Here is a 17909-nt window from a genome sequence, read left to right as displayed (position 1 = left end):
TCGCACTCATAGGCATTAAGGCTGTTGCCATTTCTGACTCTGCCTAACAAGCCTGCAATAAACATCCAGCAGGGCTCCGCGAGCACGCGCGTGAGTGTTTCTCTCGGGTAGACGGACAGAAGTAGAATCGGTGCATCAGGACACACGTGCATTCTGAGTGTTCAGAGATAAGCCACCCTCCCCCCGCCCCACCCTTCTTGGTTCACCTTCCATCGCTCCGCTGGTGGAGCGGTAGATGGTAGACTGGACATATGTGTGTACTCCTACCAGTGCCTGCATACGATTTCTACCCCAGACTCCTCCTTACCAAATCTGCAGGCCATCTCACACCTCACCTTCCTCGGCAACTGAGGCATTTGCACCGCTGACCTACTCCTTGTCCTGGACATCCTCTCCTTCCCTTGAATGGGAAAACCCACAGCCTTGCCACTATACATTTCAATTCCTGGTCGCCAACTCCTCCCTCCTGGCCTGGCATCCACGTTGCCTAGAAATGAACTTCCCAAGGCGAGTGGCAAGGGATGTTAAAAGGCATTCTCAGGTGACAAGAAAGGGCACCTTGGTAGACACTGGGAAAATTGAAGTTGCTGCAGGACTTCTCAGGGTCTTTACTGAGTAAAGCAAAATGCAATTGCAATCTCCGGTGAACTCAGGACACCCAAAGAGGGGCAGCCCCAATGGGCTCCATGACCAGCCAATAGAAGTGCACCCTGAGTCAGCCAGGAGCGTCAGCAGCTTTGGACCTTCCTCTCCTCTTGCTCCCCACTGTGGCCCTGGCACCCTGGTCCTCCCTGGGGCCCCTATCACCTTTCTAGGTCTGCCTGTACCATGCCCCAACCTCCACAGTCCTCCCTGGGTAACTCAGAGGAAAGAGGGCTAGCTAGGGGCAGAAGATCTGGTCACCTGAAGCTAAAGGCCTTGGGCCAGTTACTTAACCTCACTACGCCTCAGTTTCCTCACCTGTAAAATGGGGGGAAATTCAGTAGCCATCTGGGATACTATTGTGCATTAGTATAGAGAGAACAGACCGAAAAGTGCTTTGCACGAAGTAGGGCCTCAATGAACCTCTGCTAGAGGGAAGCAGTAGAACTGAGTTCCAGATCCTTCCACTGCCCACTGTCTGTTTGTCCCTGACCACGTCACCCTCTTCCTCAGGATCTCTGCTTCTTCATTTGTTAGTGGAGGCACCTGGACCACAGTGGAAGGCTAGGTGAGTCCCTACCTTCAGAGGATCCCAGCCTATGTCTTGGTCAACCTGGGTCTCCCAGAGCCTGGCATGGAAACTACAATGGAGCACTGCTCAGTGAAGTGGGGTGAGCTGGGCTGAATACAGGGGTCCCCGGAAGGAGAAAGAGGCACTGACAGTGCATCAACAGGACAGACAACAGCAATGGGACAGGCTCCAAGCAGGCGGTAGGGGCAGAGATGTGCCAGGCAGGGAGCCTCCTTGCACTCCTGAAACACTCAGGGGTGTCACTCAGATCGCTAGGAATCTAGAAGAGTGGGGAAGAATTTAGGAAAGGTTTCACGAAGAGGGAGCAACTCGAGATCAGCCTGGAATGACGGGAAAGATTTTACTCGGCCCCAGGGAGCAAAATTGGATATTGCAAGAGTGATGTTCACAGAGCAGTCACAAGTGGAGAGAGCAGAGCAGGGGGTAGAGCTTTAGTGGTGACGATTCAGGCATCTGTGCAGATGCCTGGGCACCTTCACTCTGCTCCGGAGTGAGGCATACCCAACTTCCCTGCCCCGCCTGAGCAGAGATCAGATCTGTCCCCCTGGCAAACAAAGCCAAGGTCTCCCGCCCCCCTTCCCCAAGCTTGCGCAACGAGAGCAGCAGTGTGGGCTTAACCATCCCCCAGAGAAAGAGGGAGTCTCCTCTCGACAGAGACAAATGAGACGTGACATCCTCCTGGCTCTGCCGCCTGGGAGACCCAGGCACCCCTCACGCCCATTACGAGCTTCCTTCCTCTGCTCCCTCATTATCTCTGCTGGGGTGTCCTCAGGCCAAAATAACGTACCCACCCAACCCCTGCCCCTACCTGGGTATCATTATGACGACTCCCACTTGAAATTATTTGTTTTTCTCTATTGATCTTGGTTCGACACTGGAAAAATGTATTCTTTGTAAGGCATTCCCAAGGGCTTAATTTGTCCGTGTTGGAAGCCTTTTTTAATAGGATTCTGCCCCATTGTTTATTCTGAACATTGAGTTCCGAGAGCTGAGATTCAGCTCTTTTAATAGAAACTCATTACTGGGGTCCCTCTGCATCAGAAAGCTGATACTGGCGCTGTGAGGAGGAAGCAAATTAGGAGGCTGCCAAGGGCCCGTCTGATCGGAAGGCCCCCTGGGAGGCAGAGTCACCATCCAGCCTCCACCCCCCTCCTCCTGTTAGAGGGACCTGAAGAGTGATAGCCACCAGGCTAGGCAGGGGGCTCCCAGGCCTGTGAGCCTGCCCCAGAGCTCACTGGTGACCCAGGAAGCCCTCCATCCCTGACTAGCTTCAGCTCTCAGAAGCTCTTCCTACCTGGAACAGACGCTAGTCTGCTAGAGCAATGTTTCCCGAAGTATGACCCACAGTAGCTCCACATCAGAATCCCCTAGGGTGCTGCTGTAAATTCAGGCTCCCAGGTCTCCTCCAGACAGTACTCCCCTGCCATGTGGCTTACACCTCAGGGGGCTCCCTGCTTTGGAGGGCCTTCCTGGTGCCCAGGACTGACCGGGTTCATAGTGTTATCCATATGGTGTTCCCATGCCTGGACCTGGTCCCGTATGAATCCCAATCCCCACTTGTTTCTCTTCCTCAGAGACTGTGTACCCCCGCTACCACCACCCCACTGCCCCCATGGGTTGACCAGATGCCCTAGAGAGCTCCTAGCACTCACATATATGGGGTCATCCCAGGGCCCCATGGTCGGGCCCCGTACCAGGCAGAAAGCTTGGCAAATGAATTGCTCCCACCAGCCAGCAAAGTATTTCTTTCACAGGATCACATGAGATTGGGCCAGCAGAACGGTGCTCACATGATTTTGAGCGACTCAGAGTGTTTTGCCTCGCCTGCAAAAAAGAAAAAAAAAAAAAAAAGGTAGTGGCCTGGGGCCCTGTATGCCCTACGGGCAGCCCTGCCTCAGACCCACTAAAATAGTATTATAGCATTGAGGAGGAAACTCAGGAATCTGTATTTTTACAAATGCCCCAGGGAATCCTAATGCTTGCTGAAGTTCAGAATCTACTGGAAGTGTGGTGGTGAAAGGGAAAGAGAGTGGTTTTTAGAGTTACTAAGAACTGGGCTCAAGCAGTGATTTGCAGCTAGCCAGTTGGGTGACTAAGAGCAAAGTACTAAACCTCTCTGAGTCTCACTTTGCGCTCATAAATATTTTCGGTCCATGGTGGCTTTAAGAGCCCTTTTAGGAGCAAAGTAGTCTGCAAATCTTGCATGTGTAAGGCTGAGACCACGCCCAGTTCCAAACCCAACATATGGCAGGGATCTAAGCAACAATGTCTGGTATCATTCGATCAGTCAACAAGTATTTATTGAAACCCTACTATGTGCAGGGCACTGTGCTCAGCGGTGGTGAGACAAAACAGGCTCAGTCCTTTGCCTTCATAGGGGAAGACTGATATGAACAGATGAAAGACATTTCATAAACATTTATTTAGTGGCAGTAGTGATTGGTCCTACGTGGGGCAGAGCAGCATGGCATGGAGAGCAGGGGACATGCTCATGTAACCAACTGAGGGTGAGTGAGTGAGGGCTTCTCTGAGGAGGTGAGGTATCCCACTAGGACCTGGAGGTAGAGCAGGACTTGCCAGGTGAAGAGAGAGACCATGTGTACTTTCTGGTCTGGTTTCTGCATTTCGGGGGCCCCTTCCTCTCCCAGAGACAGCTCTTTTTGGAAGTAAAGATGATCGAGTTGACAGCTGCTCTGCACAGAATCCAGATGAGCTCAGTGGGTTTGCAGAGGGCACGCAGGCAGACGCATGGCATCGCCGAGGTCTGAAGGTGTGCCAGCCACGGACCAAGTGCGTCCCACGTGCCATCTCATCAGATACCCACAGCAGGTCTTCATGTGGGTTTTATGGTTACCCCCATTTAACAGATGAGGAAGTTGAGGCTCAAAGGGGATAAGTAACTTCTCACCTAAGTAGGGTCACAGAGCTAATAAACAGTAGAGCCAGGATCCAAGCCTGGGCAATGTGACCTCTCCTGCCCCTAGGCTAAGGACCCCATGCCTCACCTGTGACACTGTCTTCAGAACCCACTCGGGGGGGAGGTCACTTTTCCGTGTAGAGAGGGATCAAACGCAGCTGAAAGTCACCTAAGAGAGAGTTGATTTGAATGATATGAAACTGCACAAAATGTGCAGCCAGCAAAAGGGCTGGAGAATAGTGGACCTGGGATCGCATCTTGACAGCTTCCAGGACCCAGCGACCCCATTTACAAGACGAGGAGCTTGGAGCAAGGCTGTGGTTCCCCAAATGTGTTCCTTAGAGCTCTGGGCTCCCTCAGAGGTGCCTCAGGGCTGCCCTGGCTGGGTGCTGGGCTATCGCTCCCATCAGTCCCCCCAGATGAACACCACGGCTTCCCAGCAGGCAGTTTTGGAAGACAGCCTCTGAGGCTGTGACAGCACAGACCATCATTACAAGCTTTACTTCTTTAACATCACTCTTAAGTCAGTCAGCATTCGTGAAGCACACATCACACTGTGAGCTGGGTGTGGAGGATCCAGACAGGTCCCTGCCCTTGAAGAGCACCTAGGCCAGGGGAGGAGGTACCCAGATCCAGTGCCCAGGTAACCAGGTGCCATGAGCCACAGGGAGGGTCCTTCCCTGCTTGGGCAGAAGCTCAGAAAAAGGCAGAGGCCAAGTTGGTATTTAAACCCAAGATTCTTGGCACCAAGTGCCGTGCTTTCCCCCCACCCTACCTGCATCAGGTAATTTGATCTGGGCATCAATGAAATGACCATTTAATGGAATAAGAAGATCTAGGTAGAGTCTCGGGGGAGAGTGGAGCTGCAGCGACAGAGGCAAGGGGGGAAGGCAAGAACCGAATCATCAGACAGAGGCAGAGGATCAGGGCAGAATCTGTAGCCAAGCTGGGTTTGAACAAGAGCTCCTGACGGTCATGGTCAAGTGTCTGCTGCTGGGGAGGCAGGATTACCAGGGCATCTACTCGCCTATTACAGTAACAACCCTACCAATAATAATCGCTAATACTTGTTGAGCACCGTATCAGTCAGGAAGAGTCTGGGTGCTGCAGCAATAAGTGGCTACAAAACCTCAGAGCCTTTACCACAACAAAGGTGTGTTTGCTGCTCACACAACGTTCATTGTAGATCCTGGCAACTCTCCAGGATGGGTGATCTCCATGCAGTGACTCAGCCACACAGCTGACAGGTCCTTCACCATCCAAAGCTGCCCCATGTGACCTTCTCGGCCACGGCTACAGCAGGAGAGACTGGCTTTTCATGATCCCAGTTCAGAAGTGACATCTGTTACTGCTGCTCAGATTTCATTGTCCTGAACGTGGCACTTGGTCCACTCAACTTCAAGGGCATTGATTAAGCACCTTACATAGGTTATTTCCCTTTGCATATAAGGAAACGGAGACACAGAGAGAATGAACAGAAAGAACTTAACCAAAGCCACACAGCTAGTAGTGGAAGACTAATAAATTAAACCCAGAAGGTCTGGGGGCTTAACCCTCATTCTACTTCCTCCCAGACTCTCAGTGGTCATTGGTACTTCAGAAATGGGCAATCCGTTGTCAGAGTGCCGTCCTTCAGTTAGCCCAATGAAGGCATCCATGTCCTCTTGGCATTAGATAAATTCAGAGAGGGATGCCATGCTCCCCTGTGGCTTGGGACCGTCCCTAGCCTGTGTAGAAGAGAAGTCGACAGACTAAAGTGTTTCTCATGAGGAAGGGAGGCAGGTGCCACGGAATTGCAAATCTGCCATGAGTGGCTTCTGATGGCACGGTGGTGGGGGAAATGGGGGAAGGGGGTGCTCCCTGGAAATCGTACAGCTTGCCAACCAACTCTTCAATCACAAATTCCAAGTGCAGGGGGTTATAAACAGATCATCACTGTGGTTCAATCCATGCACTGGGGTCTGAGATTTCCATTTCAGGACAGGGGAAATAATAAGTAACCACTGACTAGCATATCCAGGTTTATTGACTTGAAAGGTCATATATTGATGGACAAAAAGCCAAGGTCAATATTTGATTTTAAGGAGCAATAAATCTTGATATCCATGAAAAGAAGCGTTAATGCAGGTGCTGTTGGGGGGGAGAGGGATGCCTTCGCGGCGAGGGACTCCTCCCTCCTCTGTGGTGGGTGAAGGGCACTCTTGTTTGGTTGGAATATTAGGAAGGAAGCCTGTGTGTGTTTAGCAGTTTTTAGGTAGCTCCGGGTGGGTGCATGTTTTGAAGAGAGCAAAAAAGAGAAGCGTGCACTGTTTTCAGAGGACTGCCATTTCTGTCCCTGTTCACACAGACGGAAGAAAAACACCTGCCTTGCACACTATCCCTGCTGCCTGCTCCCCCCACCTGCCAGTATCTGAGATTTACCTCCACTCTCGCTAAGTTGAGATGCGATGGAATTTCCCTTTATCTGCTTTCCAACTCTCTACCCACCAATCCTTCAGTGTCTTCATCTCCCCATGCAGATTTGGGTGCATTCCCAAAGAAAGGCACGACGCTGAAACCACAGGTGATGCAAACCCTTCATCATCTGCCTTAAAGAGGCGACTCGCTCCATTCTCCTCCCTATCCAGGCCCCACTCTGGGCCCCGACCCCACCTCATCCCTCCACTTCACAGTAGGGCCACCCAGACCGCTTGCCAGCCCTGTCCAGTTGGGTATCTTGGACCCTCGTGAGTTTGCTTGTGCTGTGGCCGCTGCCAGAAATCTCTTCTCCTTTTGCCCCAACCTGTACACCTCCTCCTGGGGATATTTTGCTAATCCCGAAACTCCCTGTTTGACACTGTCTCCTTGGTAAAGCCCTCTCTACCCCTCCCAGGCAGAGCAGCCTCCTCCTTCCGTCTATCCCCCCATCCCTCCATCTACCCCTGTATCCCTCCATCCCTATTCTAGCTCTTGCTTCCTTCCTTGAACAATTTTTGCTCACATGTCCATTGGTCTTCATTTTTCCTGGATTGAATGCTTGAAGGACAGGGCTGGTCCTTAATTCTGAATCCCCATTGCCTGGCTGTAGTAAATACCCAGTATGTTTGCAGAATGGGTGGCTGGACAGTGGGAAGGACAAATAGACCAGGTAAGGGACTCTCAGCAGAGCTTGGGCAGGAGGAGGGAGGGGGACGCAGGGCCTGTAGGGACTGGGGAGGGGCAGGGGGCGCCCCCAGGCAGCGAGCACAGGAGGCTGCTGACCAGCATCCTGTCTGGCCCCTCATCCTCACCGGCAGCTGCCCTGACGGTATTAATCAAGGCCAGAGCGCGTAGAAATATCAGTCCACTGTGTTCTATTCAAGTTCCCTGGAACTAAATTATGTTGTCAGGATTGGACAGAGCAGGAATGGAAAAGACCAGGCTGGATGACATGGGGCTGTTAAAAGGAGATGAATGAGCCCAGTGGTTTCCATTCAATTTTTCAAGGTTTCCCAAGGCAAGTCTGACAAATACCACCTTATGATTCTCAGGCACCCTGCACAGTGCCTCTTACACTCTCATCTTTTTATTTCTGCCTGTCCGATTAGAAGGACAAGGGATTCTTCTTTCTGTCTCGCATATGGGGAAATGGAGGAACTGGGGTGAGGGGAGCACTTTGACCAGAGTGAAGGTCAGGCCAAGGTCAGGGCGTAAATCAGTGACACAGTCAGCAGGAGGATGCAGACCTCTGAGTTCACGGTGAAATGCCCTCTCCGTTACCCCACCTGCTCAGCTTCCTCTACGAAATGCAACTGGCCAGACCTGCCTCTCAGGGCTGCTGCAGAGTGCCAGGGAGAAAATGCACCTGAAAACACTTTTAACTGAAACAGTGCTGTTCATTCATTCAACCGGCATGTTTTGAGTACACACCACATACCAAGCCATGTTAGCACTTCGTATCTAAGAGTTTTCGTAAGGATGTAGAAAGAGGCTGAGAACTAGAAATGGATACATATGGGTTTCACATCTGTCTCACCACTCGGTAGCTGTGTGATATGGGGTTGGATATAAAACCTCTCTGATCCTCTTCAGGTGATTGTCGGGATGGAATCAGTTAAAGACAGGACAGCATCCATCACGGCACCCATCAACTTTCTTTCCTATGAGGAAGAAAGTTGTAAATAAGAACTTATTGAATCTGAATGTGTCCTCCCACAGAAAAGCAAGTGTCTCTCTTTCCTCTCTGTAGGAGGAGCATCCCTGCACAGGGGATGCACGTGCCTAGCTTCCAGCTCTGCCGTGTGCTGCAGGAAACCATATCTCACAGCCCAGCCTCTGTTGTAAACAAAGGACTAATTAAATTAGCATAAGTTATTTTATGTAAATTAAAGATCCACGTTATAGCTGTTTATTGGTAGCAGCGTCAGATCTAGCCACTGCATAAGCTTGTGTAAAATTAATGTGCATAGATGCTCCAAATATCATATTATTAATAATGATAATAATGTTGATGAGGATGATAATAATGAACACATTCTCATAACAGTGCCTCCCGGCTGGCTCTAAAACCTCAGCGGGGAGTGTGCTGAGTGTCACAGCTCCTCAGGGAAACAGCCAGATTACACAGCTCCTTCTCAGCCTCCCAGCCCTCACTCGTCGCGCCATTTTGGCTTCTACTACTGGGTTCTGCTAAACTTTGGCCTCTTCAAATCCTGTCTATCTTTCAAGGTCTTACTCAGGGCCACTTCTATGAGTCAGCCCAGCCAACCTGAACTATATAGAGCTCTCTCCCTCCTTTCAGTTTCTGAAACAACTTTTCCACATCATCCTTTTCACCTGTAATCTCCTCGAACTCAGATCTGTGAGGTAGGTAGCAGGTGTACTTAGGATTCCCATTTTATAGACAAGCTAACAGAGATCAAAGAGTAGAAGCCACTCAAGGTAACATAGCTAGGAAGTTACAGAGCCAGGCCTCAACTTTCCCCAGCTCGTATATACCAGAGAAGCCCCTAGCTAAGAGACTGGCACATAGTAGATATTTAATGAGTGTTTGTTAGGAAGGAGGAAGGAAGGAACACGTGAAGGGATGAGTGAATGAAAATTTTGCAGAGTGTAGCCTTTAAAATCCCTTAATATAACGATGACCTTCCCTCTCTATCACCATCTATCCACGAGTCAATCCATCAGTAAAACTGCATTTATTACTGACCACACATGTATAAGAATCCCCTGAGTCTAAGCCCAAACATCAGAACATCCACGTTGTTCAAGAGAAGATGTACCCAGAGAACCTCTGTGAGACATTTAGAAAGGCATCCCGCCCCAAGCAGGCGCGGTGACTGAGCCAGAGTTCGCTTCACCCTCTTGGCCAGTGGCCAGCCCACACAACCACAGGTGGCGGCCCTGGATTCAGCAAGGGTTTCAGAAGGCTAGAAGATTGAGCACTGCTGCCTCCCTCAGAGTTCCATGTCACCCTCACTCCTCATGATAGCACCAGGCAGGGACTGCCTGCCTACAGGGGTGTGTGCGTGTGCGTGTGCGTGTGCGCGTGTGTGTGTGTGTGTGAGAGAGATTCTTAAGTACCAGACATCAGGGGGTTGTAGGGCAAACGCTGGTTTCTGAACCACACCAACTTGGGTTTAAATTCTAACCCTCACCAGCATCATGGATAGAATTCTGGGGACCCATGAAGCTGGATGGGAAAAATGACATGTTTCAATTACAAATGGAGGCAACAAACCACAGTCGTATTTGTGATAGCTGAGATTTTTGTCACCGTAGAAATCACGATGTCTACGGGATTCAAGTTGTTGCAGTTTTTTCAAAACATTGAACACCACAGGGGTCAGCAAACTTTTTTGTGAAGTCCAGATTGTAAATATGTTAGGCATTGTGGGCCATGCATTCTCTGTTGCAACTACTCAGCTCTGCTGTGGTAGCTGTAGAGCAGCCGTAGACAATAGGAAAATAAGCGGGGGTGGCTCTGTTCCAATAAAGCTTTATTTACAAGGGGCTTCCCTGGTGGTGCAGTGGATAGGACTCCACGGTCCCAGTGCCGGGGGCCCGGTTTCAATCCCTGGTCAGGGAACAGATCCCACACGCATGCTGCAACTAAGAGTTCACATACCACAACTAAGGAGCCTGCCTGCCACAACCAACACCCAGCACAACCAAATAAATAAATAAATACTTTTTTAAAATGGTGATCCAGGTCGTAGTTTGCTGATTTCTGATATATCCAAGTCATTACTTTAAAATTAAAATAGTTATTAGAATCTTGTTATTTAGTGCCTTAACAAAGAAGCATGTAATTTACTATATCAGGCTTTCTTGTTATTTTGAAAACTGTATTTCAGTATCATTGGTTGCCCTTGTGAGCCTATGTATTTTGTTTTTTGCATTTAAGAAAGTTATTCTGAATTGCGGTCCACAGACTTCACCAGTCTAACCAAGGGGGTCCTTGACCCACTGGAAATAAAGAGCCTGTTATTTAATCTCTCTCAGCTTTAGTTTCCTCACAGCAGTGGCAAAGCGAATAATAATAATATCTATGTCAGAGAGTTTTTGCAAGCATTCAATGTAACTGTGAATATAGAAGTTCTTTGTTAACTAGAAAGAACTATAGAAATTTAAGATATGAACATTTCCACTTCCCCAGCAGTGCCTACCACAGTCCTCTGTACACAGTAGGTACTGAGCAAATGCTTGTGGCTGTGAGATTAGTTGAGCCTACAGCCTGGCATCCCTCCCCCAGGAGACTTCTTGTGCAATATGTGAGGAAGAGGGAGAGAGAAAGACTGCAGAATCCCGGAGGTTCTGAGGATTCTCTCACAATTGTCTCTGCAGAATTCCCTACCATCACATCTATTTAGACATCACACTGGGGAATGAAAAGAGGAAGGGAGAGATGGCCATGTTCTGAGCGGAGACTTCCTGCTGACGCGGCTGGTTTTAGGAGTGCGACTTTGCACAGTTTGTGAAAGCACGTGAACCTTGAAATAGAACCACGGACCTCTTAATTCATCTCTCCGTTATTTGATAAAGTATAAAGTAAATGAATGCAGAACATTTTTCCTTTAATTACACAAGGGGGAATGGGTGGGGGGTGTGAGGCGGGCGGAGCAGAAGATTGAGGGGCCACTGTGATGCATTGTGCTTCCAAAGCAATTGTGCAGCATGGACGCTGCCTGCGTGAGGGCTTCTCTGAGATTTCAGCGGTGGGGAAAGAGGCTGAAGCTATGGGTCACAATGAGACCTACCCCAGAGCCCAGCAGCTTCCGATCAGGTTGCATCTGAGACAGCAATGGGACAGGGGGGTCTCTGCCCTCAATAAGCTTACAGTTCAGTTGAGAAAACAGTCTGAAATGCATAAACCAGGCATCAATATTTGCTGTGTGGTTAAGACCGTGTGGTTCAGTCCCAGCTCCAGCCCTGGGCGGGGGACCTGGCCTCTCTGAGCCTCACTATGCTGTCACGACAGATGTCCACCAAATATTTCCAGTTCTGCCCTCATGGAGATGGACAATGCAAATAAACCTCCGAGTAAATAATATGTCAGACGTGGGACCTTGGGTCTAAACCCTTCCTCTCCTCTCTTTCCGGATTCTTTGACTAACCATCCCCTTCAAATGACTGCAGATAGATGGTCGCTCCAGGGAGCGTGGACCCGAGGCACAACCAATTTACGTGGCAGTAGTTCAGACTCATGGTGTCGCATTATTCAATTATTTAAAGCTGAAATTGTTCCTTCCAGGCTGCTAAGAGCTCATATTTTATTCAATTCGATTATGATTTGTTAAATTAAAAGTTGGTCTGGATAACAAGAGGATAACTTAAGTGTTAAAAGATGGGGGTTCATTATGGATTGAATTATGTCCTCCCAAATTTACATGTTGAAGTCTTAAGCCCCCAGAACCTTATTTGAAATAAGGTCATTTCAGATATAATTAGTTAAGTTGAGGTCATACTGGAGTAGGGTGGGCCTCTAAGCCAATATGACTGGTGTCTTTTTTTTTTTTTTTAATTTTTATCGGAGTATCGTTGATTTACAATGTGTTAGTTTCAGGTGTGTAGCAAAGTGAATCATTTATACATATCTATATCCACTCTTTTTTACATTCTTTTCCCATATAGGCCATTACAGACTACTGAGTAGACTTCCCTGTGCTATACAGTAGGTCTTTATTAGTTATCTATTTTATATATAGTAGGTGCCCTTTTTAAAAGGGGAAATTTAGCTACTGACCCGGATACATGGAGAAGTCCATGTGAAGATGAAGACAGAAATTGGGGTGATGTGTCTTTGGACTTCCAAGGAAGACCAAAAGTTGCCAGCCAACCACCAGAAGTTAGCAGAGAGGCATGGAACTGATTCTCCTTCACAGGCCTTAAATGGAACCAACCCTGCCCACACCTTGATCTTGAACTTCTAACCTCCAGAACTGTGAGAGAATACATTTCTGTTATTTAAGCCATCCAGTTTATGGTGTTTTGTTACGGCAGCCCTAGAAAATGAACAGAGGTTCTAATTTGGCTTTCTCCCGGCTGAATGACTTGAACAAGTTATTAGAGAGGCAGTACAAGTAGTGGAGGGCAGGAGCTGGGAGCCCACCTGTTTGGCTTTGAATCCCACCTCTGCCACCACAAGCTGTGTGATCTTGGACAAGACTCTGAACCTCTCTGTACCTCCATCTCCTCCTCTATAAAAAGAGATGAAAGACTAGGTGGTCTCCAGGAGGCCTTGCAGCTCAAATACTCCACAAGTCAAGCGTATACACCTTTAAAATATAGCAAGGGGCGCCTTTGGCGAGATACTAGGACCATCCTAACAGGATCCTGAGGAGAAATAGCCACATGGCAGAAGGTGCAAAATAAAGGGACATGCGGGACAGAGCCAGAAGATGTTCCTGCTGACATGGCTGATTTTTATCATAGGGAGGATGTTTGCGGTCTGCTCAGGTTACTGGACCCTTAATTGAGTAGAAAGCTCAGAGTGGGTGAGCTCTTAGCTGACCACACGGTAATGGGCGTGGCCAGCACCTCTGAACCCAGAGTCAGAGCAAAGGAAACTGCAATTTGGCCACTGAAAACAGCTTCTTGCTCGATGAATTTAGGTGTTGACTAATAGTTCAAAATAAATATTTTGTTTTCATAAATATTTGTTCAGAGTCCATCCTGAAATCAAAGAGTGGCTTAGATTCCAGACCCTTCGAAGGCCTAGGAGTGGCCCCCCTCTCTGCACTGCTCTCCAGGGAGGTCCCCAAAGGAGCCAGGTCCCCACTGTCACTCCTTACAGGCTGGATGGCCCTGCATAATTAAAACCTCGGTGGATTTCTTGTAATGTTTTATTGCTAACTTGAAAAAGGGCTTGTGGAGACGGATTCTTCGTGTTGTGTCAGGAGCACAGCGTGTTCCTATTTCTCTGTCAGGAAAAAAAAAAAAAAGAAAAAGAGAAAGAAACACACCCCGATGACAGCACAACCTGCCCAGCAAAACGGCCAGCTGTTCTTGTCATGAAGCTGCAAGGTGCCCAGAGTCAGCTGTCTGGGGCCCAGCCCCGGCCCGGGTGCTGTGTGGGTAGCAGAAGAGACAGGGCAGCAACCAAGACCTGCTCAGAGAACAGTGCAGGCTTTCCCCGTACATTCCTACCTGAGCAATGCTCAGGTTGTGATTTCAGCAAACAGCTGAAAGCTGACGGTACCGGGCGAGGCAAACATCCTGCAACGGACCAGCCAATTTACAAGCGTTAACCGCACCGGGGTGAGATCTTGGACAAAGCATTTGGTATGGCTGATCCTCTACACGTGGGTCACACACTGATCAAAGTCACACATTGATACAGGGCTGTTGGGTTCACGACCAGGACTCTAGAGATCATAAAGTCATTTTTGGTGACTCAGTAGCAGGTTGAGTACCCATTGTGTGCCGGGCACTGTTCTAGGAGTTAGGACACAATAGTAAATCAGTAAATAAAATAGCCAATATGTCCTGCCTTCATGGAGTTTGTATTCTAACAGAGTGAGGGTGGAAAGTACCAACGCCACCTGCAGCATTTACAGAATCGCTGCGAGGATTCTGCCACAGATTACAGTGTGACTTGAAATGTCATTGTCCCACTTCTGGGCTTCATTGGCTCATCTGTAAACTGAGGCAGAGGCTGGTATTCGCTTGCGAAGACACTGAGAGTTTCCCATCTAGGCTGCATCCTTCAACTAGCTTTGTGACTGAGGGCAAGTTCCTTAACCTCTCAGTGTCACAGATGCTTCATAGGAGTGTTGGAGAAACAATTGAGTTAGTACAGGTCGATGGCTTTGCAGGTACCCAGCACACCGGGGGCACTCAGCAAAGGTTATTATCATCCAAAGAACATAGAACCAAGTGAATTTCATTCCTCCCTCCGCTGTCTTACCCTCGAGAGGTTTACTTCTCTCCAGAGAGAAGAGTTGCTACGGGTCCCTCTCCAGGCCTCAGCTTCTCTCTCACTTCCCCTCACCTGACCCAAGTCACCTGTCCCTCTGCACACTTCGTCACACTCCCCACAGCAGGAAACTTCCAGCCGTGGGACTCGCTTCCTGGAAGAGGCATGATGGCACAGTGGGGGACAACTTGCTCCGGGGTCAACGTAGCCAGGTGCAGACCCAGGCTCTGCCACCTCATAGCTGTGTGACCTTGGGCCAGTTACTTAGCCTCTCTAGAAGGTTAATAACAGTGGCTACGTCACAGGGCTGCTGTGAGGATTAGGTGGGAGGATGCCGGAAGGTGCTTAGGATGGTGTCACGGAGAAAAGGGCCAACACATGTCAACAATGGTAATAATAAACTCCTACAAAGACCCACAGCAGAGAAGAACAGATGTGTGGTCTCCCGGCATGACTGAGCTCTCTGTTCCACCGCAGCAAGGACATAGCCAGCACCTGCGAAGGCCTGGGAGAGCCTGTGAACATTTCCACTAATGACTGGAATAAGGACATGGAAAGCCAGCTTATCAAATTTGAGTCTGACATGAATTTGAAAGGAAAGATAAATGAATCGAATGAAAGTCTGATCCAAAAATCTTTCAGCAGGTAGGACTGGTAAGGGGGAGTCAACCAGATGGAACTGAACAGAAGAATCTAAGTCCTGTGCTTGATCCCCCCATGCGGACTGCACATGCTTGATAAGGGACACAACATTTAACAGCAGCGAGGCTTCGAAAACGTGTGGCGCTTTAACCGAGAGTGAGTGTAGAAAAGTCCACAGTGTGGTGTGGCCGCAAGAGTCTTTGCTATCTTGGGTCACGTTAATAAATGTATAAAGTCTATAGTAAGGGAGGTGAGCGTCTCCTATTCTACCCTGAACAATCAGAGCTCCATTTCTATTTTGGGAGCCATTTGTCAAGAGGGATACTGGTATCCTAGGACATGACAAGGGAACAGACACCAGGGAGCTCAAAACCGAGCTGTCACAGGATAGGTTCACCAGGAAACAGATTCTCAGAGGGAGGGACTTGGCCGGGGACCCTCAGTAAACAGCACTCCTGGCAGCTGTGGGAGTGCGATCCTGGCAGATGCGTGAAGCCTGGGCAGCACATCACGGTGTCCACCACAGTCCACCCCTGGCAGTGCCCGGCTCCACTATTTTATATAAGTTCTTGGAGCAGCTTCTACTCTGTCTCCGGTATTCTGGGTGTCTCTTTTCCTGGGGAAGCGTATAAAAGGGGAGTTAACGGGACAATCTGCAGACACCACTACTGCAGGAGATGCTCATAATCTCCCTCCTCCGCTATCTGTTCTAGAGTCCCTTCACGAGGCACCTGGCACCTGTGCTGGTCTCTGTGGCTCATCTGGTGTCATGACCCAGATCCTGATTCCTGAGGGGTCTGAATCCCTGGTTACCGTACTCTTCTCAGACCTCTCTGTGTAAACGGGACTTACTTCACAGGTTACTGTGTTTCTCAGTTTACCATCAAGTTTGGGCAGGAAAGAACAAGAGACTCCCTCGTGCCTTGGTACCAAGCATATTCTTCTCTGCCCTTTTTTTTGTTTGTGTAGCAATAACCTTACTTCCGCCTGACAATCAAGGTCCCTTAACCCTACTACGTTAGTGACTTTTTCCCTTGCCTACTGGTCTTTCAATATAAATAAGCAGCCCAAAGAGACTGGTGACACCATACCCTAAAGTTTAACGAGACTCTTCCTGTGTCTCCTAGTGAAAACATTCCTCCTCTGAAAACCAGGACTTCCAGTGTTGTGGAGACAGGAAGCACAGATTCCCCAAGTGGGTCTCCGGCAGTGATGGCAAACAGACACCCTCCTGTTTCTACCTCTCATTACCCACACCCATTCGTTCTGTCTCCTGGAAATGTAGCACCATAAAGTGGTCATTGAGTTAGAGTCCATCATGCATCCTGGAGAATGGTGTCCCATACGCATAGGCATCATCTCCAAACTGGTGCCCCAGCAGAACACTCAGAGGCTGTCCCATCACTCTATCAGGTGGTAGTGTCTGGGGGTACAGTTTGTGGTGGACCTGAAAGATCCTGTGCTCTTACGCCCACTGCCATACCTCGTGTGTCTTAAAGTGATTCTCTTGAATCATTTGGTTTGATGTTATGTGGGATCCAGAGTTGGTGGGTCAAATACTGCATAAGCCATCAGACTTGCTGCAGGCGGAGGCCCTGCAAGGCAGGAAAGGTAAACCTATACCCAGAATTTATGTCAGTTCAAATCAAAATGAATCAATTCCCCTTCCAGAGTGAAAGGGGGTCAAAGTAATCAAGTTAGCGGCAAGTGGCCAGTTGATCTCCTTGAAGGACGGTGCCGCATTGGGGTATCAGCATCAGTCTGTGTTGCTGGCAGCACAGACATTGGACAATGGCAGTATCTAGGCCAGCTTTGATGAGTCAGGAGCCCTTGCTGTTGGGATCACGTGTAGCCTCTATTCTGGCCCCATGACATCCGTTTGTGCCAGCATGAGGGTGGCCAAATGGCAGAGGCTGGTCGGCATCATGGCATCAGAGTCATTCTGTCATTCTGCCTCTTCCAGGGTGGATGCTCTCTCGTGGATGGTAACGTGTAATACAAAGATCTTCACACCACGTGACCACTCCCATAGTTTCATCCATGTGCCTCTTGCCTGGACCTTCTTATCACTTCTCATCTTTCTCCTTCCAAGACTGCGACCAAGAGCTCAGTTATGCATTGCGTCCCATGAGTCCATATGTGTTCCACCTCAGGGATTTCTCTTTATACACAAAACTGATGATTAGGTATACTGCTTGGGGCTCTGCCCACTGGGAGGATTTCCCCTTTCTGCTGGTTTTCAGGGCCACCGCTGAGTAGGAGTGTAGCATAGCAGCAGTTCATTTCCAGCTTTTACCTGTATATCAAGTCAACATAGCCATAAACAGAACTCGACTTTTTTTCTACTCCAGCAGCTAGTCTTAAGGTACTCCACCCATGAAGGCTCAGGTGGGAGCTGAAAAACAGTGATAGACACGACCTGGGGGTTTGGGTCTCTTACATGGGCAGCTTCCTGGTGTCATCTGGCTGCTTCATGCCTGATCCCAGATGTACCACCTCCACATTACACCAGTCTTACGACTTGGTGGCTCTGCATGAACCCCGTTTATGCTGAACACGTTTGGCTTCATGGTCACTTGATGTCTCATGGTCAAGGCTCCATCTGTACCAATGCCCAGTAGCATGCTAAGAGCTACAATTCTCCACTGCAGGTGGCATGGCCTTGTTCCGGAACCCTAGGGGCCTGTGCAGTAATTTTCCTTTTGGAGCTTACTATAAGCTCCACACAGCTTCTTTTCCCA

General features: G+C 49.1%; 2 long non-coding RNA genes across 3 annotated transcripts in view; one reads left to right on the top strand and one right to left on the bottom strand.

Annotated features, from left to right (window-relative positions):
• Window positions 1-17909, top strand: part of LOC137209149 (uncharacterized) — a 455911-nt gene that overhangs the window by 369744 nt on the left and 68258 nt on the right. The gene's annotated exons all lie outside the window — the stretch shown is intronic.
• The window catches only part of LOC137209150 (uncharacterized), a 207921-nt gene continuing 197960 nt past the window's right edge, over window positions 7949-17909 (bottom strand). For both annotated transcript variants that reach the window (XR_010935921.1, XR_010935920.1), the window contains exon 4: window positions 7949-8269. This is a non-coding gene — a long non-coding RNA (uncharacterized lncRNA). The remainder of the gene's footprint in view (window positions 8270-17909) is intronic.

Source organism: Pseudorca crassidens, chromosome 16 (assembly GCF_039906515.1).
Source record: "Pseudorca crassidens isolate mPseCra1 chromosome 16, mPseCra1.hap1, whole genome shotgun sequence".
NCBI classification, from domain to species: Eukaryota; Metazoa; Chordata; class Mammalia; order Artiodactyla; family Delphinidae; genus Pseudorca; species Pseudorca crassidens.
Note: the sequence above shows the minus strand (reverse complement) of the source record. Positions and strands in the feature narration are given on the sequence as shown.